Consider the following 27563-nt stretch of genomic DNA (forward strand, 5'->3'; position numbering starts at 1 on the left):
ATTATTCCTACTCTATATCATAGATATTTATGGAATGTGATTGATTTTCCATCATCATTTATTTCTTGATTTGTGCAATAATTGTTGATTAAGTTCAATTTACAGGCTAGGCTGGAAAGGACTAAAACAGATGAGTGCTACAGCATGGTGTGACTGTCTACAGCATAGTGTGACTGTCTACAGCATGGTGTGACTGTCAGAAGATCCTCTTCTGATATGTCTATAGAACACTCTGCATTTTCTCCATATACGTACTCAATATGATGCTCTTTTGTTTTTGTTGTTGTTATTTATCTGTATCTCCTCCTAGATTTTAGGTGCATTGATAATAGGAACCAGGTCAGGTCAGTTTCTCTATTGCACATCAAGTGTTTAGAAATCTCAAAAATATATGGTGGAAACAGTCATGCATGGATGCATTGATCAGGGGAAGGCTGAAATAAAGCACTAAGCAAAGTTTCCAGTGAGCACTGAAGAGGGGAGTCATCAATTTTACCTGGCAGGTAAGGGAGAACAATTTATAAGTGGAATCAAAGAATAAAAGAATAAAATAAAAGGATAAAAACTTGAAGTAAGCATTATATTCTGAGAAAGTTAAATAACCCTCCTGAGGAGCTGAGGGTTTTGGGGAATTGAGTAACATGAGTTTGGAAAGGTAGTTTCCTCACAATTGATGTGTGAGAAATGGGGGGCAGAAGCAGTTCAAACCACATCTGTTGAAATATTCCAGGCACACTGTTCAGTAACTGTCATATATTGGAAAGCTTAACATGTATGTCTGATTTCTCTTTGGTCTACACTGTCTCAGTTCCAAGTTGGCTGAGCTGTATTTCCTAGCTCTTAGTTATTGAAGAATACTTTCAGTCTAGAATCAGGTACAACTTTACCAGGGTTTGTTCTCATAAGCACTGATTTTATATTATTTTCAAATATTCTTACAATTATGCAAAATTATTTTTCTATTTCATAAATAAGAAAACTAAACTTACAGTAGTCAAGAACACTGCCCAGGCAAGCACAGTTGTGTAGCAGAGCTGAGATTCAAATCTAATTGCTGTTTTTCACTTCAAACTCATGATGTACATGCATGTTATACCTACTTTTCTTCTGCATTTTTGTAAAACAAGTGTTTGACATCATTCAATAATTAGGGGAAACCCATAGCAATCATTCTTCTTGAGTTTTGGGTTTTTTGGCTTTTGTTTGGTTTTTTTTGTTTGTTCGTTTTGTTTCTTATAGCCCCACCACCATCCTGGCCTCTTATCTAATTAATTCACTCTTGGTTTTCTGCAGTAAAACCTAGTTACTTGTCATTATTGCAGTTTATCAAATTCAAATTATTCTGTATGCTGCTGTCAGATTAATCTACCTGTCTGACTTTTTCTGCCACTTAATTTTCCTGTTGTATAGTTTCCAATAACTTTCCTTGAAAACTCACATACTCTTTACCGTCTTTCTAAATTCTTCGTAAACTATTCTTTCTCTCTTGTCTAAACGTATGTCCCATTATTTTCCAACATGAATCCACCACTGTTAACCAGACTGATCTCCAAGTTGGCCCATCTGCAGGCACTGAGGACTTTTGTCTCACCATTTTGTCTTTTAAGTATGTTTTAAAGTAGATTACAAATACTTGCTAGGTACCAAATACCTTTAGATGAAATTTATCAACACTTGTATAATCTCATTTAGTGTTCACAACACTCTTTTGAAACAGAGGGAAAGGTAAAGGTAATTAACATTTATTGTCATCTTATACTTTAAATGATCTTTGTAAAATTATCTCCTTTAAACCTCAAAATGGCCCAGGATGATATCAGGGAAGTTCAAGAGCATCCCCAGGCATAGTAAGTAAAAGACTGAAATGGGTTTAATCAAGGTTTGTCCAAATCCAATTCCAGGCTCTTCCTACATTATACTTCGTTCTTAGAGGCAGGAACTTGTCTTAGTCTTTCTCATATTTTTCCAGTGCTTCATAGAGTATACGGTTATTTCAGTGCTCACTAAATGAATGAATGAATGCAGTTTTCCTTCACCTTCTTTATATTTTGACTCTGCTTTGTAGCTTGTTTACTTTCTCCCCAATTTCATTTCCTTTTTCAAGCTTGCCACCTAAATAAAGATATCTTTCTTTTAATTACTTATGACTTACCTCTAATAATTAACGTATTTAATTTCTATGAATTAAGGGGCAAAGTAACTGGTAAAAACATGGACTCTGCGCCACTGTTCAAATCCCACTGTGTCATGTGATTTAGAAAAATTAATCTCTCTGTGCCTCAGTATCCTCAAATGTAAAATATGGATTATTATAGTACACTTCTCATAGAATCGCTAAAAGTATTAAGTGAGCAGTAATGATTTCTAGTCGGCTCAGAGTAGTGTCTGACACAATATAAGTATTTGTTAAAGAAAGAAAGCATGTACTTAGCATTAGGCACTGTAGGTGCTATGGCTACAACAGTGAATAAAATCAGTAGAGTCCTGGGTCTTCCCTGGTGGCGCAGTGGTTGAGAATCTGCCTGCTAATGCAGGGGACACGGGTTCGAGCCCTGGTCTGGGAAGATCCCACATGCCGCGGAGCGGCTGGGCCCGTGAGCCACAACTACTGAGCCTGCGCGTCTGGAGCCTGTGCTCCGCAACAGGAGAGGCCGCGACAGTGAGAGGCCCGCGCACCGTGATGAGGAGTGGCCCCCGCTCGCTGCAACTAGAGAAAACCCTCGCACAGAAACAAAGACCCAACACAGCCATAAATAAATAAATAAAAATTTTAAAAAAAAATCAGTAGAGTCCTTTTGTTCATGGAATTTTTAATCTGCAACTTAAATGTTACTGGATTGTATGATTATATATTTGTTTTATGATTTCTAGGCCTTTTTATCAATGTTTTAAACTTCTAGAAGTAGCACAGAGTCCAGATTTTGCCCCCATATGTGCTTAGCACAGTTGAAGGCATATAATAAGAATGCAGTAAATCCTTTGCTTCTTTGTACTGATGCCAAAGTGAAAAATGAAAGTTTAGAATCATGGTCTACTTGAGGTTCTCCAGGTCAATACCCACTGTAAAACCCCCTTCCCCAGGATCTGCTTGCATACTTCCAGGGACTGTACTGTTTCTGAGATGTCCTCCCATTTCTGAGTACCTCTAACTTCTTCATAAAGAGCCAACATTTGCCTTCAGGTAACTGCTGCATTTTCCCACTAGGGCCATATATATTTTCCATGAGCCATGCCTTCAAATATCTGGCTGTTTTTATAAGCCATTCTTCATTCTTTTTTTTTTTTTTTTCTCTTTTAGGCAGAGTGATTCCCTTCCCTTCCCTTCACCTTTTGTCATATCAGAGTTTCCACCCACTTAGTCATTCTGACCACCTATCTCTGTATACGGTCTAATCAGTTCCTGAGATAGTCTGACTCCTGAAAAAATATACTACTTCTGATGATAGATATTGACACCAAAATAATATAAAATAGTAAGAATTTATTCCTCTGCGTTAATCAGTAAACAACTTTCTAAGTGAATTAACATTTTCCTGGCAAACACTAAGAGATATGCTGTACAGTCATTCATTTCACCATCAGTCCCTCCTAAGTGCCTAATGTCTGAGATGCTTCATTACTCCAGTGCCTAACTTATTGAAAACGGCACATGAAGATCCACTTGAACCTACAAGCTGTGTCGAAACATCAGGCTCCCTGACTACAGATTTAATATATTATCTCATAGAAATTCTTTTTAACCATAATAATTGAGCATCATTTTGTGCTTAAATAATAGTAGCTCATTTAACTTGTGAAATGGGCTGTATTGATCTCTTTGTCCTTGGAATTTAAAGGTACAATCTTATTAGGCTTCAGTCAGTGCTATTTGTCTTTTAAGAAATCTAAAGAGAGTAACAGCTGAAATACAAGTGAAAGGAATTACAAATAGAAGTGACATATGAGTTTTTGAAGTAAGAGGGATATGGCCATTTGTATGATCATATTGAAAGATTTATTTCTTTAAAGGAAAATGTAGATTGTTTTAAATGTCAGTAATTATAGTCTGAATTCTTTAAAAATCTGTTTTCTTATAAAAATATGTGTTTTTTAAGAGTACAGACTTTGTGAAATATATGTCCATAGCCTTCAGCAGCAAAAACAATCTCTTGGCACCAGAGAAAAGAAATAAATGGCCATTTTAGAGAGGATTTGGGGTGGATCTCAACCTTTTAAAGTAAGAGACAAGTCTGGTTTCTTTCCAAGCATATTGACAATATGAATACCAATTCATTATCACATGTTTAAGCTGCCTAGAACTAAGATTGTTGAAAAATGACCAGATGAAAAATGAAAGAGAAATCTACCTATCATTGTTGTAGTTAATTTTTGGAAGCTTGTCATTTTCTTAAGGAAAAGGTAATGAAGGAGTAAAAACTAACCTTTTTATAATAGATAATGGCAGTCTTCTGTCCCACCAAGAAACAATCCAAGACTTTAACTCTTTTGTCCTGCAAAAATATTTAGATATATGAAGAAACATTTTCTTATGACTTCAAAGAATTTGATCATATAAATATTTTTAACAAAAGAACCTCCAGGTTGCATTGTGGAAAATCATTTAAAATTTTTAGAAACAGTATAAAATCAGGGTCACAATGGAATTGGCAAACTATATTTGACCACTGATGATAAATAATGAAAATATTTTATAAGAATTGATTAAAATGATTCCAAATCTCTGAACAAGTGTACTGTAACCAGTAGTGACAGTAAATATTTAACTTGCTATTAAAATAGCATATTATTTAGGAATTCAAAAAGTTGCCAACTTTAGCTTTTGAAGCAGAACAACATGGAAACCTCTGAAAATCTGTTTACTATTATAGATAATAATGTATAACTAACAAAATAAAGGAAAGCACCATTAAGAAATGAAATTGGAAGACATAAATGACGTGTTTGAAAGGATCTTATTTTGTGATAAGTTTGAATGGAGACAGTTTAGAGAACCGTCTGGCATTCCAGGAGACCCATTGTTAAAATATTATCAAGTATTTGATAATACTTTGATTCATAATAATCATCACTTTTACATATATAAACAGCTAATAACTTACAGTATTTTCATAGAAAGTGAATGAAATATTATTTATTCAAAGAGTTTATGCCATACAACTGGAAAGAAAACTAGTTGGTCAAGCAATTTAACATATGCAACCTGGATTCCATGTATATATTGTTTAAAAGGCAATTCAAGTTTAACCAGGGGTCCCTGAGGATTCTGCTTTTTGGACTACAAGAAACATGTCACATTCTTTAAGGATTAGGGTCTTTGTCTCCTCTTTGCTTTCTAATCCCATAGAGGTGCCACGAGTCTACAGCTGCCAAAAGACTCTGGTATGTGATTAAGGCCAGAAGAGTTGCTGGAGGATTAGAGTCATGCACAAGGCACCTGTGTTCTATGGACAAAATTCATGGCCTCTGGCTGTAAAAATGTTCACCCAAAGTACTGATCATAATCCTCTCCTCCAAAAGCCATCTCACACCAGTGAGAAAAGAAATAAAATAGATTAATTGGAGTTTATCAGAATTATATATTTTGGTGTTTCAAAGAACATCATCAACTAAGTGAAAAGGCAACACTCATAGTGGGAGAAAATATTTGCAAGTCCTATAACTGATATGAGACTTGTATCCCGAAAATGGAGCAAATACTTATAGCTCAATAATAAAAGATAATTCAATTAAAAGATGGGTAAAGGATCTGAATACACACGTCTCTAAAGAATATATGCAATGGCCAATAAGCACATGAAAAGATGTGTAACATCATTAGTCATTAGAGAATTGCAAATCAAAACCAAAATGAGATACTATTTCACACTCAATAGGATGGCTATAATCAAAAATTCAGATAATAACAAATATTAATGAGGATGTAGAGAAATTGAAACCTTTATACCCTGCTGGTGGGAATATAAAGTGATGCGTCACTTTGGAAAACAGTTTGGCACTTCCTCAAAAGGTTAAGAAGCTATAGCAAGTATTTTCAGACAAACATCAGTTCAGCTACTTCAGTATTCCTTTGATGAGAAAAATGATTAAATATGGACTTAAGAATAATTCACTCATTTTTTTGTTCATTTGTTTTATCTTGTTTTGCTTTGGTTAGTAGATTCCTCCATGTGCTACGAGTAATGAAGTTACAGTCTAAAGTTGACTTCAAGCTTTTCTATGTCAACTCACCAGAGAAGGAATTAAATTTTAAAAATCATTTTGTTCCTCTTTCTTTTAACTGTCTTTTAATGTTTCTCCAGTTGAGGGAGGGAGTCACATCGCTTGAGTAATCATTTATTTTATTGAAGTTCATTGAAAGATATTGACAGAGAATAGACAATAGAAAAAAAGCCAACATGTAAAAAAGCACTCGAGTGATCCTCTAACAAGAAATAACTCGTAAATCAAATAAGTTGACATAAAGTACATTCTATGTCTTAAAAAATGTTAGATGAATCACAAATCATTTCTGAAGTATAAGAATGGTTCATCTATGTGCACTGGATGCCATATGTGCAAATTGTAACATTAATAGCTATTCCAGTGGTAACATGATTTGCCACAGATTTTCATTTATTCATCCACTTACTCATTCATTCATAAAACTCTGAGTACTAACTACATATTAGGATTTGTCAGATACAAGAAATACAAGGTGATTATGGTATAAATTCTGTTGCAACCTGTCAGATTTCCTAAAGCTACATAGAGGAGAACTCACATTTGAAGAGTTATATATTCCTTTTATTGTTTCATGGGTAACTTTATTTTCTTTCTGAAGTCGCTTCGTTGTCTGGTAATGCTACAAAACTCTTTGAAATTACCAACTGTTTAAAAGGTTACCATATATAGCATTTGTTGTGTCAGTCCATATCCTTAAGCTATTACTTTTTAAAATCTACTTTACTACCCAAGGAATATAACAAAAATATTAAAGTTTAAAATTCTCCAAAATTTTTATAAGTATATTATTTTTATTTGTTCATGCTGTCTTCTAGAGTAGTGTATGTAACTTGCATATGTATTTAACAATAGAATAGATACAATTGTATAGTTTGCTTTTTCCACTATACAATATATGCATAAATATTTTTCAAATAGCTACAGTCTTCAAAATTATTATTTTACTTAATACATAATACTGGCCTCATTGATACACCATAACTTATTTCATTATACCTCATTTTTACTAATCATAGTTGCTACTTTCCACTTAATAAGATATATATACAATGCATAATAATATATTTATACATAATTTATATATAATATACATAATTTATTTATAATATAATTTATATATATATAATATTTATATATAATCATTACATATATTTTTCGCTTATTTTGAATGATTTCTTTAGATCAAATTCTTCACATTTTTTTTGAGACAAAGCATAGGAGAATCTTCATGGCTCTAGAAACATATCACATTTCACCCCACTTCTTTTCAAAATGTATGTACTAATGCACTGTCAAAAGGACAGATAAGTGCCAGCATTAGAATACTCTCGCTATCTTTGCATGGTGTCTTGGTTCTAAGAGCTTATGTTTTGTGGTTAGTTATTGCTGTTTAATAAACTACTTCACAGTTTAGTGGCTAAAAACAACAGCCATTTCATTATATCTCACAGTTTTGTGGCTGAGGAATTCAGGCAGGGCTTGGATGGCTGATTCTTCTTCTAGTTGATGTGCTGTCAACTAGAATCACTTGGTATGTTCTCTTGGCAGCTGGGCAGATAGGCTATAGATGAGGCAGCAGACAGTTTCACTCCCTTCCTGGTGACATAGTGGAGATGGCTAGAAGACTGTGTTCATCTGTGCCCCTCTCCCTATTCCTGTATTTTTAGGGTCACTTCTTGTGGGTCTCTCCAGCAGACTTGTAACCGAAAGTGGGGTTTGGCTGCTCACCGCTCAAAAGCCATTAAAGAGGCCAGGTTGGTGGAAAGGACAGTTTGCTTTATTTTGGATGCCGGCAACCGGCGGTGGGGAAGGCAGATACCTGTCCAGAGGCTGACTCCCCTCCCCGACAGTCAGGGGGCAAGAGCTTTTATAGACAGAGGGAGGAGGCTACATGAAGAAACAGCACAGTCAGCTCTGACAGTCATCTTGAAATTGGTCACTGGTGGTCTGACCAGCGTTATCTTGATTGTTTTAGGTGCAGTTAATCTTCATTTCCAGGGTCAGTTTGTTTCCATTTCTTTGAGGCCAGTTCTCGGAATTGTGGCAGCTTATGTCATGGCTACAGTCTGGTCATCATGTAGTTACCTTCTTCCACCTGGTGGGGCTTTCAGTATCTAGAAGACAGCTCACAGGTTATGGCTCAGAATATTATCTGTAGCCCTTAAGAAGGAACTAATGTCTTTGACTATGCTTAATGACTAAACTATTATTATTTGGTCTCCTTTGACTGTTTTTCTTTGTTGCTGCATTTTCTCACTTCTCTGATTAAACTTATCCTTTGGCTAAACTTTTCCACAGACGAAAGGCAGGCTGAGCACATGGGGGACGGGGGGCAAGGACCATAGAGTCTGGCTCCATTTCAGAGTTGTCAGACTTCTTATATTGCAGTTCCAAAAGGCTTCTTATGTGGCAACTCCGAAAGGCCAAGATGGGAATTGCCATTCACCTCAAGGGTAGTCCTGGATCAGGCATGGTGTCATTTCTGTCCTAGTCTATTGGTCAAAGTATTGCAGGCCAGCCCAAATGCAAGAGAGGGGAAATAGACCTCAAGTCTCCAGAAAATGTCAAAGAAATTGTGACCTTATTAGTCTACCACATGATGATTTTATATGTCAATAAAATAGATTCGGGGCTAAAATTTAGCTTAACAAAAATTGTAGTCAGACTAAAAACCTTTTAAAATGTTTTTATTTTAATAAAGTAATTTGATACTATGCTTTCATCTCTGATAAACTCAATACGATTTTACTAATTTTTTATTGATTTTGCTGTAGCTAAGTCAAGCAAATGTGCAGCTAGTATTTTTCTAACTATCCAATTTAAATATGCTATGGCAGCTAAAGCAGGTGAGGTTTTGCCCTTTACATTGTTGTATGTTAGTCATTAAAAGATTGTTCCCAATTAGGTTTATAAAAGGCTAAATTTAAATTTTCTGGTTGGCTCAGAAGAATTAGTGCAATTTTTAAGTCCTTTGTCTGCTGCTGTATTCTGATTTCTCTTTCAGATCTATAAATATTCTTGACTTAAGGATCATTAGACTTCCACACAAAGTCATCTGGTTTAGTCTTAAATGTGGCTAGTTTGAATTTATAAGCATTTGCTTTATTGCTGTAAATTTATTATGCAGTCACATCAGAACACTACCTAAAATATATTTAACTCATGAAAAGCTTTTCTTCCCTTTGGAGAAAGTGTGTTAGCTGGGTAGTAGATTTTCTAAATGGGCCACATGTTACATGGTGAATTTGAAACACATTTGGATATTTACTATCAGTGTTATGGCAGAATTACCATATAATAATGAAAAAACTCTTAGCAAATGGGAAATGTACATTAGATTTATCAATGTAAATCTAAATTATCAACATTTCTGTTTCTTTCTAACCTGGCACTTTTTTAAAGCGAAAGATAACTAGCCAGAGTAGTGGTTGTATTTTCTAGGGATAAGAATTATAATTTATAAGAGGAACTGTATCTCAAGTACTCCTGGACTTCTGGATCAAAATGAATGATTAATTTTATTTTTTTGTCATATCCATACATTACTTATAATAGATCACTTTTAAGGAAAAATATGAAAACCTAAGTTTATTACTAATGCGGCTTTATTCAACTTTAAATATTTAGTTTTTATTGTTCATAAGCAGAATTATAGCAACCATGAATTCACAAACATTTGCTGTCTTTCTCTATGGCCAGGTTCTGAATCACAGTACCTTATTTTATTGTTTTATGCCTCTAACATGTTATGTAAGAAATTTAAAAATTTCTTTATATTTCTTTTTAAAATAATGAGTTGCATGTAATAACGAGTTATATAAGCAATGGTCCCCAAATGTAGATTATGTTATTCTGGATTTATTATTAAAATGCATATAGTCGTCACAGTCTAAAAAGACATCTTAGAGTATTTAGAGTTCAATTAAACAAGCTTTTTTTTTAATTGAAAGACTTAAAGTGACAGTACTTTTAAAGAAATACGTGTAAATAGGTTAATTAGCAGTGGGTGAAGTGAAGCATAATGATTTGGTAAATCACTATAAAAATTTTATTATATATGACCTCTCCTTGTCTTCCTCATCTAATCCTTTATCAGGACTAATTTCATTTAATCTGCGGTCAACATGTACAGTAAATTAGATGCAGGTACAAAAGAGCTTCTGAGCCACACACTTAATACATTTGGTATTTAAAAAAATATATGCCATCATTTTCTGTAGATAATAACTATTTCCAGTGCTTCTTCTATGGTCATGAAATCCGTGCATGATACCTATTGATTGATTGATAATGTTTTCAAGATGAATGTGCTTGTAATAATTAAGCAACTACAAAATGAGTAAAACGAGGAAGGCAGTTTTAGTGGGAAAGTGAACATAGGAAAGTATCATAAGTAAGGTATATATTTTCCCTATTATTAAAGTATAAATAGGATGCATACTGATAACATTCTACTTCATAGAAAAACAATGTAATCATAAGAAGAAAAATTCAATTCCTCACTTAAAAAGCATTTAATAAATTAAATAAAGTTGTATATGGTTTTATAAGGGTCACAGAGTACAAATTTTCGGTTCTTAGAAATGATATTTCATTTAAACTTATTATTGTTTTCCTAGTAAACATAGTATAAAAGAAAGTTTTATCTGGGTTTTAATTTGACATTTTTTAAAGTTTTGTTTGAAGAGTTTTACTTCTGGTCTGATAAGGATAATGATGAAGGCCATAATAGCATTTAAGTTATTATTATTATTATTATTATCAATATTATTTTAGTTCTTAGGTACTGTCTTCGTCCCTTTATAGTGCTGTAACAAAATACCGTATATTGGGTGGCTTATAAACAACAGAAATTTGTTTCTCATAGTTCTGGAGGCTGGAAAGTTAAAGATCAAGGTACTAGCAGATTTGGTGTTTGATTAGAACCCACTTTCTTATAAACAGCAGTTTTCTCACTGTAACCTCACATGGTGGAAGGGGTGAGGGAGCTCTTTGGAGTCTTTTTTATAAGGGCACTAATCCCACTCAGGAGAGCAGAGCCCTCATGACCTAGTCACCTCTCAAAGGCCACACCTCCTAATACCATCTACCTTGAGGGTTAGGTTTTCAACATATAAATTCGGGGAGGAGGGACAAAAGCATTCAGTCCATTGCAGGTACTGAGCACATTTCCAAGTAATTTCCACTTATTATCTCATTTTTTTTAACAACCCTCTAAAGTATTTTTAATGGATGATTATTAATTAAAAATAACTCAGCCATAGTCACAAATCTAGTAATTGGTAGATTCAAATCCAATAGTTTGCTAAACTCATACTCTTCTTTTCAGTATAACTCATCTAATGGTAACATCTTCAAAACATATTATACATATGTTATATATGTTATACTATTAGGTGTCTATAGTTGAACTGATATAATCCAGTGGACATGAATTACTAAGAAGATAGGTCTCTGGTAATAATTGAACTTTATTTGTAAAAAATTATATCCATATTTAAATATATCACTTCCAATTTTTGTAATAACAAGATATAAATTTTTTTTATTTTTTCTTTGGCTGCACCATGCAGGGCATGCAGGATCTTAGCTCCCTGACCAGGGATCGAACCCATGCCCCTTGCAGTGTAAGCACAGAGTTCTAACCACTGGACCACCAGGAAAGTCCCCAAAATATACAACTTTATAACTAAGTCTTTCTACATATCTTTGTTTCCTTAAGATTTCCAGAAATTAACTTTTTAAAAGCTTTTGAAACTCACTTCCAAAATATCTTTCAGAAAATTTGTAGGAATACTAATGTGTAGTATGTGAAACAATACATATCCTAGAATGTTTAGTCAAAAACTGGTTGTTAGGGACTTCCCTGGTGGTGCAGTGGTTGAGAATCTGCCTGCCAATGCAGGGGACATGGGTTCGAGCCCTGGACGGGGAAGATCCCACATGCCGCAGAGCAACTAAGCCCGTGCACGACAACTACTGAGCCTGTGCTCTTAGCCCGGGAGCCACAACTACTGAGCCCATGTGCCACAATTACTGAAGCCCGTGTGCCTAGAACCCGTGCTCCACAACAAGAGAAGCCACCTCAATAAGAAGCCCAAGCACCACAACGAAGAGTAGTCCCCGCTCGCCGCAACTAGAGAAAGCCTGCACACAGCAACGAAGACCCAAGGCAGCCAAAATAAATAAATAAAAATATAAATTTATTTAAAAAAAAAACTGGTTGTTACCACTTAAAAAATCCATTTTCAAAGGTGAAATTAGTATTTTTAGTATGCATTTTTCATGACTAAAAAGATATATAAGATTTTTAAATATCTTTACTATAATACTCTGGCAAATTGGATATATGTTCTTTTTTCTCGTTTTTTAAAAATTGTGGTCTTTTTATTTTTATAGGTTTGGTACTCAAATTTTTTTTTCCCATGTTAAAAAAATGAACACTTTGTTATGCTGGAAATGTCCCCCACCCCCTTTCATCTACCGTTCATTTTTTTCCCTATGGAAAGTTTTACAGTGTTTCGTCTTAATATTTCTACCTTTTGTGTCATGCTTAGATAGTACTCCTCTCTCTATATATATATACATTTTTTTCTTTTTTAGATACCTTTTTTGTTGTTCTTTCTTCTTTTTTAACATGATAAATCTTTAATCCCCAGTACTTATTTTTGCAGAGTTACATCTTTGTAGTCCTGTGGACATATGATACTGTTACAGCCCTATTCGCCTTTTGTACATATAGAACTTATAATATAGCTATCCTCTCATCTATTTTTCAAGCAGCCCTTCAGAATGGATCACTCTTCCAAATTTTTCACACTCACTGTTGTGTTACAACAGTCTGAGGAGAAATCAAGGGGCTTCATAAGAAAAGCTGTTGCCTTGGTATCTTGGAAGGGAGGAACATTCTCAGGCAAAAATTACCTTACTACTACACCCACTCCAGGTTCATGTTGTGTGGTCAGCTCCATCTCTCTACCCATTAGCATTTCCTTCACTTTAGTGCTAATTAATTTAATCATGAGGAAGCTATATCTATCTTGTATTTATTCCCTTTCACCTTCTTCTACGTGTAAACAAACAAACAAAAAGTTTTTTTCTTATTTAAACTAAGATGTGAAGATGCATTATTTTCCTCCCTCTGAAGCCTCTTAAATCCTAGGATCACCTAGTTACTCTCTTTCCTCCATGAAGAGTTGAATGGTAGAAAACCATAATTCAGTTTTTTCTCAAGGCCCAAATTGTGAACCAGTTCAGAGCTGACCTTAGTCTCCCTCTTCTTTCCCTGCCCTTCCCATGTGGGAGACAGTGGTGGGTGTTCTAGCCTTGTGTTGGCAGCACCTGTGCCAAAGGTCTGACATGGGAGGACAGAGGAAGCAAAGGAAACAGGGATACATTCACACACACACACACACACACACACACACAGGTTTTATTTGATTTCATCTTGTCTCACCATGATCTTGCTAATCATATTTCATAATAAAATATTATTTGTAAGTGAAAACAACATTTAGAAATAATAACATAACACAATAGAAACTATGTAATTTCATGTTTCATATAAATTGGGTTAAAGAATTACTTTTCAAAAAAAGTTCAATTGATGAATGCCAGTTATTTTTAGTTTGTTTATACTGATTATTATGTGCTTCTAAATTTTTTTTTTATTTTTTTTTATTTTTTTTTATTCAAATCACATTTATTTTTAAATTTATTTTATTTTTATTTTATTTATGGCTGTGTTGTGTCTTCGTTTCTCCAGTTGGCGGCAAGCGGGAGCCACTCTTCATCGCGATGCGCGGGCCTCTCACTATCGCGGCCTCTCTTGTTGCGGAGCACAGGCTCCAGACGCGCAGGCTCAGTAGTTGTGGCTCACGGGCCTAGTTGCTCCGCGGCATGTGGGATCCTCCAGACCAGGGCTCGAACCCGTGTCCCCTGCATTGGCAGGCAGATTCTCAACCACTGCGCCACCAGGGAAGCCCTCTAAATTTTAATATGGCTGTGACTGTCTGCTGAGAACATCATGAGGAAAATTAATTGCTTCCTGGTGATTCTTCCAAAGTAAAATTCAACAGTATTGTTGGAATCTGTGAATTTATGCTTTGAGAATCTAGGTACCCAGTGTTAAGTACTTAGAGTCTTTGGAGTGGAAATATATTAAGCCATTATTTGTAAGGCATGAGAAAAAATTAACTCTGGGGAATATATTTACCTGAAGGGAAAGATATATAGGTAACAGAAAGAAAAAAAGAAGAAGAAAATCCTATCATGAAGCAGGAACGGTCCTGGAAAAGTCTTTGTTTTGTGGCAATTTTAGAATAAGATTTAGAAGCTTGAGGGTTATAAATATTCAGGGGACAGAATACTATATGGATTAAAATGGCAAGTAATGTTGATATAAAATATCACTAAAGCAACTATCTATTTAATAAATATTTATTGAGTGCTTACTAGGGGTTATACATAACTTTCTAACTTGGGCAAAAGGGCTAAGAAGTTAACCTAAAGAGTACTTACTATTGGTAGTTGTAACTGATTCACATAGAGAAAACTTCATGTCGGTTCTTATTGTACTTTTTGTAGAATAAACTTCCTTTACTTTGTATAACAATCAGCTAAAAATGGTTAAAAATAGGAAATAGCAGAACTGAATAGAACAGCCATAGCTTATTTTTAACTTTAAACTACACAACCACTTACCATGCTGTGTCTCTGCCTCCAAAACCACTCTATTGCTGCCTGCAGAACTTTTGTTTGACATGCTGCGTTTGGGTAAAATAGTGACTTTCTTGTTTCTCAGTAAATGTTTTGATGTTTTAAAGTAAGTTAGGCTCGCCGTTAAGTCAACAGACTGAGCTAAAGGCCTCAGAAAAATGCTTAAAATTTCATCATCAAAGGGCTTTTGATTAAGCTATTATAAAGGACCCAATGCTTGACTGACTGTTCATCTTCGGGGCCATCTTACTTTTCCATTAGATATATTTGAACTTCTGATTAATATCTCTTATTTCAATGAGGGGAGTAGAAATTAAAGATAACACATTAAGAGACTCAAACTGTAAAACTATGGTCAAGCAGATTTCAACCCGTACTTATGCAGTGCTGGAGCATGAATGCAAAAAGGTTAGGTACAAGAAGCTTAAAACTAACTAGAGCTGCTCAGCAGATGTTGCCTGTAGGATAAAAAGAAAAGACATGAAGGTAAGTGCAGTGCTATTTGGATGTCTTTCCTTCCGATATACAGATGGAAGCTTAGTTCTATGAAATCTTTGGACATTTTACAGAATGTCATGTTTGATATTTGGCAGTCATCAGCAAAGCTATATTTATGTAACTCTCAAATATGAGCGCTTTTTTAAATAATTGAAAATTATTAGTATCATAGCAGAAAAAGCTCATTTTTGGACTAAATCCTTCAAGCAGTTGTGTCAAGAACTTAGAGAAATAGCCAATGCATCTCTGTTTATGCACTTTGGGGATTTGATCTGAGCAACTCATGAATCAAATAGCTCTTCCCAGTATCTACAATCAAAATACAGGGAAATTACTCAGAGCCCTACAATTGAAGTAATTACAATGATAGATGTAAGGGAATTACAGGTAAGTGTTTAAATGTCTCTTTAAAACATTTCACTACTGAAATATTTTACCTGTATTTTAGAACCTTTTTTTTGAATGAATCCAAAGTTACTCTTAACATCTCTCCTTGAAACCACCTTACTAGTATGACATTTTACTTTTTTGAAAAAGAAGTACATTTCTAGTCTTGTAAAAAAAATCATGCAGGAAATGGCAGAACAGTCAAGCCAGATGGTCCATAATGAGCTGTATTAACTGAAAAGTAAAGATTGATGTTAAATGTTGCACTTCACCTGGTCTAAGGAGGTGAGCCTTAAATCCCATAGTCTAGCTTCAGGCCCTACTTTTTGCATTATAGTGAGTCACTCTAAAGAACAACACTGCTTGTTCTGTTGCAAAAGTCTTCCGTGTGCATAATTTAGCCTTTTTTACAAGGTGTGAATTGAAACTCAACTCACTGAGACGTTTTTAATAACTTCAGCCAATTAGGTAATAAGAAAAGATATTCAGAGTGAGCATATTACACTGTAATCCTTCTTGAAAATAGGATACTTAGAATGTTCCCTGAGAAACTCTTACTAACCTCTGAAAACTAGTTTTGATGACTTTCCCCAGGAGTGTCTGCCAGGTTGACTGAAGAGTCAAAGCAGGAAAAGAAAAGGGACCTTCTGATACCCCATATGTTAATCAACAGATTCTGTGTTTTACTTCACTTCTCATACTCCACCAGAGCAATCTGGGCTCGACCACTCCTAAAGAGCATGTTTTAGTTGAAACCTTTCAACTGATTTTGAGAGAATCAATCTTTAAATTGAAACTGATGAAAGAAATGTAAAACTCTATGTGATGAATGAATGTGAGATAATGTGAGTTTGAAATAAAACATAATCAAATAAGTGAGGGAAAATAATAGTTCAAGGGCGAACAAATTATCCACTTTGGAATTTTCTTGGGCATTAGTTCATAGAGATTATAGTTTCTGACCACTGTTTTTGGCCGAGATGTTTATTCTTCCTTTACCTTTGAATGACATCTCCTTATCTCACACTAGAACATATTACTAGGAATTTGAAGCTATCTGTCAACTGATAGGGTGAATAAATTGCTTCTGTGTGTCTGATGTTTGTCTTTTTATTTTTTCCTTCAATTTATGGCTATAAATCAAAGCTCATGTCAAGTATAGTAGGTTTCCCTTGTTAACATGAAGTAGAATAACTGAATGAGCAATCATCTAAAAATAGTATGTCAAGTAAAAAAAAAAATGCCTTGCCAAATGAATAGAAAATAAACACTTATAGCACGTATTTTCCTATCTTTATTTCTCAATAATAGCATGCTGCCATATTTAATTTTTCTTCCTCATGTAATGAAATCATTTGCAGTTACTTTTCTGGTTTGTTCTAAATAGTGTACTCTCTCTGGCAAGCTGTGTTTAATATTTTGGCAAAACAAGCTTAAATATAGTTAAATAGACTAGAGAATTCCTCACCAAAATACCTTATTTTTGAAAAGCCAACTGGACTTACAGCTGAGCGTCAGACTTTTTTTCACAAAGTCATATTTCACTCCAGTCACATACTCCTATTTATTTGCTCAGACTGACCAAGTACTGGGAGGAGTTTCTATCACATCAGAAAAGTCTAAAAGAGGCTAAACAGTTGGAATCCATAGCTACTGGAAAATCTATCACTCATTGTTGCTGTTGTCTGATCCTTCTTCTATCATGACTTTGTCTCTCACATAAAGATGAACTGGTTTCTGAGATTCAGTGCCGTCTTTTGAGCAGCTAGCTTGCCTTGTTCTTGGATAGTTATTTCCTCTGGGTTTCTTCCTCTGATCTGGTCCTTTGACAATCTTATGTCTCCGGCTATGATTTATTCTAGACTTGCTGCTTCTCTTTGTTCCGAGTTTGCAGCACTCAGCTTTTGAGGTGGGTCTGAATCCTGAACAACTCTTTGAAACTACTAATATTGGCAGTTTCTGGCTCTCTCCTTGTGACTACCCAAGCTGTCTTTCTCTCAATAATTCTTAAATTCAAGTATGCTCAAATGAAATTTTTAAAAACATTAAGTTTAGAGCTACAACCCCAAAGATTCTGTGTTAGGTGGTCTGAGTTGGATCCCAGAAATCTGTGTTTTGACAAAACTGAATGGTTCTGTCACCCAACAACCACCCTTTGAGAAGGATCATCCTTCTTTTTGTTGACACTCTATTCCCTTAAGTAAGGAAAATGGAAGAAGGGTTTTAGTTATTCAGTCCATCATGGTGACTAATGATATCCTATTTGGCAATGCCAAGTGGTCTTTTGAATTTGATGGCAAGGGTTTTGCTTAGTCTGGAAGCCCTGTACTTCGAATTAGCTTCTGTTAGAGCATCATGCAATGTCGAGGTCTTACCTTCTTTCTTGGCTGTTTGAGAGAGGGACGTGGGTTCACAACTTGCTTTTGGATACACGGGCACCTGTCCATCTGCTTCTTTGCATTTGAAGTCAAATTCAACCCCTCTTCATATGTGTACAGGTATATATCTCCCTGTCTGCCTATTATGTCCTCTGTTGCTCCCCTAATCCTCTCTCTTTCAAAATCCCTTCCCTCTTTATACAAAACCTTCAAGATTGTGGAAAACAATAGCCAGAAATCTATGTTATCCACTAATAACTTCTGCTTTATGCCCCACAATAAAAATCTCCCCCGGTACTAGAGACACATATCCTGGATGTGTGTTTTGAAGAAATATGGGAGGAAAAATAATAAAGTGGATATAATGCACACTCATGGATATATATTTCAGGTAAAACTCTAAGTATTTTCTTAAAAAAAATCTTCAGGTAGGTAACGTCTACCTGCTTATTAAAGTCTCTGTTTTAGACATAACTAAGTGCTTTTACTTTTTATTTAGGTAGTTGAATATTTCAATTATTCTCATTCAGTACCTACTGTGAGCCAAGTACAGGGAGAAGATACGCAAAAGAAGTCCCAATTCATGTCTTTGTGGAGGCTAGATTATAATGGTGGTATGGATGGTAACCAAATTATCATACAAACAAATGTAAAATTGAAAGTACGATATATGTTATATTAAAGAGTGACATATAACACCCTAACCCACTCACCTCCCAAAGCTCCCATTTCCAAGTGTCATCACATGGGGGATTAGGGCTTCAAGATACAAAGGGACACAAACATTCAATGTCTAGTGTGTCTTTAATCCTATTGTTGTGCTTGTGTGTGTTCAACTCACAAAATTGATATTATGCTGTAAATCTCATTGTTTTCTCCTCTGATTTTCACTCTGTGTTGTTTTCAGTTATATGCAGGCTATTATATGTATATCTAGACCATTGCTTCATTCTGATATCTAGACCATTGCTTCATTGCATGGTGTTGCATAGTAACCATCACCATATTTTCATTATTCAGTCCCCTAGACATGAACATATAGATTGTCCCAACTTTCCACTAAACACAGTTGCAATGAATACGAGCATACATTTTGTTCTCTTACAAATCGACGTAAGAACTTTTCTGTGGTAAAATAGCTGGATTTAAAGCAAGTACGTAATTAATTTCACTTAATGTATCCAGAAAACTTTTTATAATAGCTTTACCAGTTTACACTCCTACCAGCTGTGCATATCTACCTATATCTCACCTACATATGGTGAGGCTTCCGTCTTTGCAAGCTGACCATTCTGATGGGTATTATGTAGTATCTCTTGTTTAAATCAACATTTCCCTGATTATTAGAGACCTTGAGCATCTCTTCATATAGTTATTATTCATTTGAGCTTCATCTCCCTAAGTAAGGTTATTTATTTATGGTGTTTCCACATTTTATATAAAGTTTCCAATATATTCTTCAGTGAAAATGAAACTTCTGTATTGATTTTAGATATTGTAAACGTCTTCTAATTTTCAGGAATCTGTTTTTCTTTTTAAGGGCTATATAACAATAAGTGTCACATAAATTATATTATGCCTATAAAACCAGGGATTGAAAAATTGAAAAAGAGAGTAGAAAAACCTGGAATACAGAACTTTTATATTGTTGGAAGAAAAGTCCATATATCCAGTTGAAAGGAGGATATTTTTAAAAATTAATAGAAAATGCAAGTTAATTTATACAAAGGACCTAGAATAATGTCTGGCACAGAATCAGGGTGGAATAATTGCTAATTTTCCCCTCTTTCTTCAGTGTGAAAAAGTACTTTCTGATAATCAATGGACATATTTTGATCTTCTAGTTTTTTTAAAACAAGGAAATTCAGAATGTTAGAGAATGTTAGAGCACGAAACATTGTTCAAATTTGTGGTTTTCAAACATGTTAGTGACTGTTCACATTTCTTATATAAACTATTTTTAAAATTTTTCTTGGAGTATAGTTGATTTACAATGTTGTGTTAGTTTCAGGTGTACAGCAAAGTTATACATCTACATATATCCACTCTTTTTTTTTTTAGTTTCTTTTCCCATATAGGCGATTACAGAGTATTGAGTAGAGTTCCCTGTGTTATACAGCAGGTTCTTATTAGTTATTTTATATATTGTTAAACTATTTTATAAAACCTTAATGTTTAAAGAGAAGTATTTTCTTAATACAAAGAATCAAGATGAGAATTTCTGTGTTATATTTATTATCAGGTGCTTTATTTAATTTTGTGTCCCAAACAAATTAAGTACCCAATATGTTTGTGTTTTTATGAAACAGAAATCCAACTCAATTGGCCTAATAAAAATAAATAATTCATATATCTTAAAGGTCTTGGGGCTTTTATTTGTTCAGATTCGATATATTCAAGAAACTTGTCTTTATCTCTCCATGCATTTGCTCTTTTCTTTCCTTCTTTTCTCTTTCCTTTCTTCTTTCCCTCTTTTTCCTCCCCCACTCTTTCTTTCTCCCTCCTGCCCTTACCCACCCCCCCCCCCCTTTCTTCCTTCCTTCCTTCCTGTCTCTGCTTGTTCTATTCTCAGGGAGAGTCTCTCCTGACTTACAATCATTTCTCTTTGAAGACCCGGTAAAAGCAGTTTGACGTTCTCTCTCAACACTCTAAAAGTCTGCGAAATGATATTTATTACCTCTAGTTGGTTTGGCTTGAATCATATGCCCATTTCTAAACCAGCCATTTTTTTTCGATAACTCTACTGGCAAATTCATTGGGAAGATTCAAGTCATAAACTGACTCTTGGAATGGAGAGTGTTTGCTTCTCTGTAAGGAAGTTTAAAGGAGAAACTATGAAATCATCTACTTGAGGTATTTATACAGAGTCCAGACTTTGAAATCAATTTTAGGTAAGTTTGTTAACCACTCTCTGCCCCAGTTTCCTCATCTGTAAAATGAGGCTGATAATAGCCCCTCATGCATTATGTGATAACCATAAACATCATATATGTATACTACTAATGAGTGACTTAAATTCAGTAGCAACATGGACTTTTGTTTTTAAAAAATTTCCTTTTTTTTAATAGGTTTTAGGCTAAATGTATTAACTGTTTATGTATTTATCTTCAGATTAGTGCATGATTTTCCTTTTCTTGACTCCTAGAAAGAACTAAATAATACATCTTATACCTAGTTTTTGAATACTAAGACATTGAAACATACCTTGATTGAAGAGACTAATATGGTCATTTGAATATTTCTATTGTATCATCAGTGTATGCATTTATTTGCTTTTTGCTTTTTTTTTTTTTTTTTAATAAGTATACCCAGTATGTAGGCAAAGGAATTTTCCCCTCATGTTCTAACTAGAGTACACCTATTAATAGATTCTTTGTAATAAATTCTTGTTCTTGAATTAATATTTAGTCAATGTTATTTTCTGTTCCTCTAGTGAAATGAATGTTCTACCAATTTCCAATAAATCAAATAACTTATTTTTGTGATTTTTCCCAGTTTGCTAAAATGTTTGAAGAAATACAAGATTTTTCCTACTTTATTTGTGTCTGGGGATCTTCCTACGTATAGTGCTAAAGCTTGTAGGTAGAAATTGCCATACCCTCCAAAAGTTTAGGTACAAATGAGGGAAAAGAATCAAGAGGGGAGTTATCATTGAACGAGGTATCTGATGGCTAATTCACTCAATCACAGCTTCTTTCAAAAGTGCGTGACTTCTCAGGTGGTAACATGTTGATACTAATGGAAGTCACTAAATTTCTCCCTACTTAATTATATGACAACAATGACTGATTTTTAAAATCATTAACTTTTCTTCTTGATATTAATCAAAGAAAAATGTCCCTATCGACTTTGGTATTTAAATGACATCAAGCTCATATTATGGTAGAGAGCTACTCTCTGCAAAACATAAACTTGGGTTCTATGGTGGGAGGCTTGGGTGCCCTATCATAGGCAAGGAATACTGAAATGTAGTAGAGGACAAATACCAAGCATGAACAACCAGTTAACTGGTACTTAGTTGTAACTGCTATGCTATGAAATATTAGATTATATAAAAGATACTTACAAAGCACGAGGAAAATAAATGAACAGAATTACCAAAGAGATTGAATTTACAGGTGCTAAAAACAGTGTAAAGATGTGATTAGAATAATGTGCTATATTTGGAGAAAACTTCCTCTATAGATGCATATAATTTTTATGTCAAAAATCATACTCATATTACAGTTCATTTGAATTTTTGACCAGAATATAGATTAATAAGAGCATAACATCTAAAACCATTGCCTTATTTCAAATGATGGTCATCCCACTTTTAACCTGTAAGATCTTGGAAAAGTTGCTTACCTTAAATTTATCTTTAAAATGGAGCTAGTAATAGTTCCTACTTCATAGGGTTGCTTACACTTGGTTTATCTAACATTCTGATGAGAGTACATAGCATATTATATTATAACAACTCAATAAATGTAACTTCTTAGTAGTAGTAGTACTAATAGTACTAGTAGAAGCTATTGTCATAGTAGTAGTAGCAGTAGCAATAATAGAAATGGTTTTAGTTAGTAATAGTCTTAGTAGTAATAGTAGTAGTGGTGGCAGAAGCTGCGGCACTGGTAGTACAGTGGCATAGATTATCCAGACAACCCAAACCCATCATTTTGTCATTGACAGAAGTTGAAAAAGCTCACCAAGCTGTATCTTTTATATTGCATACAGTACAATTAATATTGCCTAGTGTTAAGGAATAAAATAATAAGCAACTTGACCCAATATATGTGTATATAACATTAGCATACTTCACAACTGGTTTTTGTTTGTTTGTTTTTTAAAATACTAGTTTTTATAGCTTTATATTTACATTTCTCAAGTATAATCATTTGGTTCAAATTTGCTCACATTGTAGTCAAATGAATTTAATCCTTCCACTCTTTAATTGTCTAGATTCCAGAAGCTTATTGCTTTTGGTTAAGCCTTAAGCAAATAAATTTTAAAGCAATCTATTGTATAAAGCAATGCATCTAAAGTCTGAAGAGAAGCTAAGAGTTTATTTTGTTGAATCCCTATCCAATAGTTGAACCCTTTATTCAGTGCCACTAATTTTGTTCAGGTAAAGATGAACATCTATGGATGATATCATTATACATTCCATTTTTAGCAGTTTCTTTTGTTAGAAAATACTTCTGTCAAACTTTTCCTCTAAAGCCACTGAAAACAAGTGTAGCACTCGGCTATGGGAATGGCCTTACAATATTGGAAATCATCTCTCATGTCCCCCACGTCTCTCTGTAGTCTAGACCATACAGTCTCATTTCTTTGATGAGGCTCATAATGATCATATGATACCATTTTGTCTTATCACTGGTCTCTTTTTGGAAGCCATCCAGTTTGTGAGCATTCATACCAAATTGTAAACTATCAACTCTTTGTTCTAGATAGTTTTTCTTTCTGTTAATGAAACCCAAGATCATATTTGTTTCATTTTCTTTTGTTTGTTTAACTTTATGTTTGCATTTATGTTACACTGTTGACTAAAATTAAATTTATAGTCAGCAATAACTTCCTTTTCCCTTGTGCTCATTTAACATGCATTTTTATCCTCTTTTATGCTTGGACAGTTCATATTTCAGGTTCATTTTCAAGATTTCACGTTACAAGTTGCCATTTGACTTTTTCTCTCACATACTTCCATGTTGACCTGCTGAGTAGGTCAGGGTACCTACCAGTTGATACATCCCTCTGATCAGTTTGTCACTATGAAATCATATTAACATTATAGTAACAGGATTTGAAATTATAAATATATATTATTAAGGTAAACATATTTTCCTATTGATTTAAAGTTTACATATTTTCTTTATTTTAAAAAATATAGAACAAGTAAAAAAGTGTTAGGTACTCACTTTTAAGCCAAGAAGACTAGATTAAGAAAATAAAATGTCAACTTAAACATACTGATATGGTCCAAAATGTATAGTTACATAGCTATAATTGATCTTGTACAAGTTCACTGGAGCATATTTTTATATCATTAGTATGCACATCAAGAACAAGATATAAACCATGGTTTGTAAATAAACAGATGTTCTCCAAAAATAATGTGACAGCTTGGTGGCGGAAAATCTTCCTTTCATATTTTAATTAAGTTTTGTACTTATCTATTACAAGCAACACTAATTGCGTCATGATCTTATTTATTTCAAAACACTAAAAACTGTCTATAATGTGTATGGTGCCAAATTCAAGTGACTATTCAAATAATGTATTGAAATATTATTATATAGGACATGTTGCATAGTAAAATTTCAGACATTTATTTTAGGAAGGATGATCTGCAATTATGGACTCATAATTTGATTTATGAGAAGTGGAATTTTAGAGGATGGTAGGGATTTGGAAAATTTGCTTTTGATGTTACCCAACAGAAGTAAAATTTTGAATTGAGTACTTACATTAACTCAAGATTTGTTTAGAATAGAGAGACTCAAATGGTAAAATAAAAAGGCAAGATGAGGTGTTTGTTTTCTTATAAGTACCAGAGAAAAGGCAAAAATAATGAGAGAAAACGATTTCTATATTGTTTAGGGAAAGCAACCAAATCAAAAATGGAATATGATCTATGAAAGTTACTATGAACATAATTTTACTTATGAGTTTCTAAGGATGAACAAGACCATTGATGTGAGTTTTTTGGTGTCACCAATGTAGCTTTTTGAAATAAAAACTTCAGTTCATATTGGGGTTAAATAAAGAGGTTCAATATATTTATGCTTTATATACAATTTATTAATATATCTTTTATAAATATTTTATACACATTAATTTGGATCTGACATAAATAAATATGGTGTTCTGTGTTGAGCAGAAAATGGTGCACCAGTTATCAGTCTGAAGGAAGTAGGGTACTTGTACCAGTTACCAATCCTGGAGGAGGGCTCTAAACACTTGTGCACATTGCACCTTGGTATTGGAGTCACCAAGGAAAACAACATAGTCAATAACTAGACGGAACAATGCTTTGCTTACATAGAGAAGAGCCAGAGCAAGGTTCGTTTTAGTAGCTTGAGTCAGTCCACCATGGCCAGCGGGTCATTCTCAGCATTTGCCTGCACACAGCAATTTGTGTTGTGCTGCAGTGGAAGAACGCAGCCCATACCCCTTGGAGGACCGATATAACGGTGTTGCCCAGGTGCCATATGACACATGCTTTTCAAGCAGACACAAAAGAGCATTCATTGAGCCTGAAACAGAGAAGATAATCCCATGCAAGGTGATAAGCATGGCACAGGTTGTGTGGGCTCTTTATCTGTTAGTAAGGAAGTGTTGCAAACCCACCTAATTAATACTCAGTCTTACACGGCCAGGTGGGAGCCAAGAGACTGCATGCACAAGACTGCCTTGCCCAACATTTTGCATGTAAATAAAAACTAATGAATGGGACTCCAAGGTTGAAATAACTAGGTAATAGATGGGCATTTATACGTGTGTAAGCAGCTTGGATAAGGCAAAGGGGATACAATAGGGTCGACAATAATAAAACAGACATTACTGAGGTTATCAACTAATGAGGTTAAAAAAAACAACCATCATCTGTAACTTAGGATCCTCCCAGCTCCACTGTTTTTGGATAGCATCTTCCTCACTAACTCCCTGCCATCACAATCATCATTTTTCTGTGTGTGCTAATCTTTCTCCTGCCTTTCCTTATAACTTTAACTTTAAAGTAGTTTATTTTGCCAGTTGTTAAAAGTAACATGAATAGAATATATTTTATGTATTCCTCCATGACTCCTTTCCCTCAGCATTATCACTGATATTTATTTATGTTGATGCATACAGCATAATTTAGTTTCTGTCATTGCTGTACAGTAGTTAACTGAAAATACCACAGTTCATGTATCCATCTTATCATTCATGGGCCATTGTTTGCCATTATTTTAAAATAATAAAGTTTAGACAAAGCTTTTTGATTTTTTAATATTTATCTCCTAGGGCTCATGTTCAAGAGTTTCTTTGAAATATAAGTCTAGGAATGGAGTTGCTTTGTTGTAGGACATGTGAATGTTCACATTTTGTAGGTAATGCAAAACATTTCTAAATCTTTTGTTTAAATTTACACTTTTGCCAGCAGTAGATGAGAATGTCAGCTTCTCAGTATCCTGGCAAACAATATTGATTGGCTTTTACGTTTTTGCCAATCTGGTAATTGCCCATTATAGTTTTAATGTGCATTTTCTTAATTGCTCTTCATAGATTTATAGGCCATTTGGATATTTTTAAATTAAATATCTAAAAATTTTAAAAATTCTTTTGCCATTTTATTTTAGATTATTAGCAGTTCTTTATATAACCTTTGTATTCATCTTATTTCTCTAAAATCTTCTCTTGATTTGAGATTTCTCTTTTTGTTCTTTTTATGTCTTTTCATGAAAACAAGTTATTAATATAGTTGAAATTAACAATCTGTTTTACATAATTTGTAATTGTGTGATCCTTTTTAAAAGCCTTTCATTTTATAGTGATAAAGATATTCTGTATGGTCTCCTCAAGTTTTGTCATTTAGATTTATAGTCAAATGCTTAATCCATCACAATAGATTTTTTATGATTGGTGTGAATTTGGGATTCAATTTAATTTTTATCATGTGCACAGCCAATTATGCTGCCTTTATTTCCTGGAAAGTCCATCTTTTTCTTCACTGACTATCATATATCAAGATCCCATATGAGCCTAATTTTTTTTTTCCTATGCTCTCTATCCCATTCCATATGTACGTTTTTCTACTTCAGTAACAAAACCATTGTCTAAGATGGAATAAGTTTTTATTATTCAGTAGGATAAAGTCCCCACCTTGTTATATTCTTGGCCCATGTAGATTTTAGAATAAGTTTGTCAAGTTCAATGGAAAAGGATTTTCATTGATACTGTATTGAAACTTAGACCAATTTGTTAAGATTCCATATCACTGCAATATTCATTATTTTAACAAAAGTGTACTGTATATTTTTCCATTTATTTAGGTATATTTTAATATCTTTCTATAAAACATTATCATTTTTTTTCCTTAAAAGCCACGTATATCATTTTAAAAATTATATCTAGATCCTTATTGATTTTCCTTATTGTTTTAACTGGTGCTGCTGACATTTTTTAAATGGTGACTTTTAAAAATTCAGCAGTATTGTTAAACTATTATTATTCTATCCAAATATTCATTTATTATATTATTATTCATAGAATCTTTTGCCTTTCAGACTTTTCCAAAATGTTACCAGTACATAAAATGTTTTAAGTGCACATATTTCTGCTTCACAAAAGTATTAATGTATGATTTTTTTTAAATTAATTAATTAATTTATTTAT

The sequence above is a fragment of the Balaenoptera acutorostrata genome, chromosome 4, assembly GCF_949987535.1.
Source record: "Balaenoptera acutorostrata chromosome 4, mBalAcu1.1, whole genome shotgun sequence".
NCBI lineage: Eukaryota > Metazoa > Chordata > Mammalia > Artiodactyla > Balaenopteridae > Balaenoptera > Balaenoptera acutorostrata.